Source organism: Nanorana parkeri, unplaced genomic scaffold (assembly GCF_000935625.1).
Source record: "Nanorana parkeri isolate BGI_ZX_2015 unplaced genomic scaffold, ASM93562v1 scaffold2367, whole genome shotgun sequence".
In the NCBI taxonomy this organism is placed as follows: domain Eukaryota; kingdom Metazoa; phylum Chordata; class Amphibia; order Anura; family Dicroglossidae; genus Nanorana; species Nanorana parkeri.
Window position 1 is genome coordinate 135,785 of NW_017308635.1, and position 2,814 is coordinate 138,598.

The following is a 2,814-nucleotide window of genomic DNA, read 5'->3' on the forward strand; positions in this document are numbered from 1 at the left end:
AGGGAACACTCTAGGAGTTTGACGTTTACATTTTTGATAATGACTATAAACTAAATTAAAAACACATACATAACATATTTGCCTACATGTGCTTTGTGTGATGTTTTAGTAAACCAATTGCATTTCCTTTTGCAACTCATGCTGATAATTTTCTGTTATATTTTGAAAGTTAAATTTCTCAGACTGAAGACTTCTAAATAATATACTGTGTGTGTGTGTGTGTGTGTGTTTCTACTTTTTGTGCCAGATTGTTATTATGTAAATTACATAAACAGATTTGTTCACTCTTCTCTAGTATTGACCTTTCAGACAGTGCAGTTGGCATCCTTTCCTAAGAACTGCTTCTAGGTAATTGCTAGATAAGTCACAGACGGCATGTTGTTTTCACCGAAGGTTTTTCTGACCATAGACTTGTACCGGGATAAAAAAAAAAAGTAGTAAAGAATAGTCATAGTGCTATGTGGCTATGCAGAAAGCTCTGCATTTATATGTAATCAGCAAGTATTGTGGTCACTTGTACATATGTACAGCATATGCTTTAAAGTTATAAATAACTGGTGAACATTCATTGTCAGCCACCTGGAGTGCATCTGTGCTATGGAGAAAAATGGTTGCACCTGCATTCCCCCTCCACAGCTGAGTTTACCTTTCAAGGATAAGTGTCCCCTGACCTCTCCTAAACTACTTTCCCCCTCCACAGATGCATACTTACCTTGACTGCACAGCGGTGGCTGTTTACATTCAACCCTCCAAGGCATCAATGTCCAGACTGCCCCTCTGCAGTGTTGCCCCAAGGATGGAAACTCTCTTTGGGGCTGTAACATGCAGATGTGCCCAGGATGTGGCATTGGATCTAAACGGCAGATCCATGGCCACTGGAATAGTTTAGGCATGCATCTGTGCAGGGGGGTGGTTTGTTAGATTAGGTCAGGTAAAAGGGAGCAAAAAGGATGTGCAAAAGTGTACTTTGTGCACGTATCCTATAAGTGTACTGCTTCGTACAATGTGTGTAAACCCAAGCACTAACATCTCATGTAAGCATTAACATTTTAATGCTTTTTCTAGGGATGCACTGGTACCATTTTTTTCCAGACCGAGTACGAGTACCGATACTTTTCCTCAAGTACTCACCAATTACCGATACCTTTTTTTTTTTTTTTAGTGTCATGTGACAGTTTTTCTAAACAATACAGACTAATGATTTTGGGACAGTGATGGAGTGCCAGGGCCTGGCCGCAGCTTCAACCCTGGTAGTTCTACCACTGACTCCAAACTGTAGAGGGACTACAAACCCCAGCAATACATTATACAGCAATGCAGAATATCACCAGCTATAGAAGGCTACAAATCTCAGCAATACATTATACAGCAATGCAGAATATCACCAGCTATAGAAGGCTACAAATCCCAGCAATACATTATACAGCAATGCAAAATAAGATAAAGCTACATACTCTGTGTTGCTCCAGGATGGCGGTCTCATATCTCCAGGGTCTCAGGAAGGCTGTGCGGGGTCTCGAGTGGGCTTTGGGGGTCTCAGCAGAGGTCCAGAGGGTTTCAGCAGGATTCCGGAGGGTCTCACTATTGCTCCGCAGGGTCTCGCAGGCGGGTGCGAGGTCTCAGGAAGCGCTGTAAGAAGAGCTGCATGGTTTCCCAGAAAGGAGGAGGAGATATGCGTGCTGGCGCTGTAAACAGGTGCCATGGTTCACAGGAAGGCTGTCAAGATCCCCAGCCAGTGCAGGACCTCAGGCAGCTGCTTCAGTTAAAAAATGTAAAGAGCCAGTATCGGCGCTGAGTATCTGGCATTTTCACAAGTACAGGTACTCGTGAACATGCTCAGTATCGGCATCCCTAGTATTTCTGAATCTACAGCTTTTAATAAAGTAATACCTGGCATCTTTACATGAAGGTCCTTGCTCAGGAATTTCTTGTTCTAGGGTAACAGTGTTCTTTCCCTGTGACTGAAATAAGGCTCTGTATTGTCGCCTTGTCACACGGCTTCCAATAGAAACTACAAGATTTAACACACATTATGCAGGCATACCCCGTTGGTATCAGAAAATTCATCATTAGAAATGCAGCCTTTGCTGGAGTGCATGCATGTAGACAGGAAATGGCTGCAAAGAGGCTGCAGAAGATAAGCAGCAAATATTTACGATACACAGTGCTTTAACAAATCAAATGTTATTCAGTTACTGTTTTACTTTATTAATTTTGCACAGTTTTTTTTATATATTAAAAAAGTATAATAGCCTTTTGTCAATATTATTTTACCGTATTTCAAGTTCAAAAACGTAAAAAAACATCAGTTTATAAACTTTTAGTGACATTTTACAAAATAAATATTTCATACAGTGGTGCTTATATGATACACCAGCTTGCAAAACCTTTCTGATAAGTATTGACTGAAGAGATGCCAGTCATACGGGTCATGCTTTGTAGAGTGGTTGACTCCTGCATTATTTTTTAATCAAGCAGTTTTATATATGGATACTGTTCTTGGGAGATATCTGATTGATGGCAGATTCTTATGTGCTGCATCTGGTCTGCAGATGAAAACGGTGTTCTCTGTTCAGTATTTATGAGTTATAAGTAGTGACGGCTTCTTCACACCATGCAAGATTTTAGGAAGGAGAGCTTTGGAAGTGCTTACTTCACATTTTCTTGTAGCAACTGACTGTTTGGGAAATGACTTTCTAATGAGAAATCTCATCAGAAATCCCAGCATTGCTTCTAAGCCTGGAATTATTATGTGTAGGTGAGTAAGATAGACTTTTATTTTTAGTTTCAGCTAGAGTGTGGAACGTTTGGAAC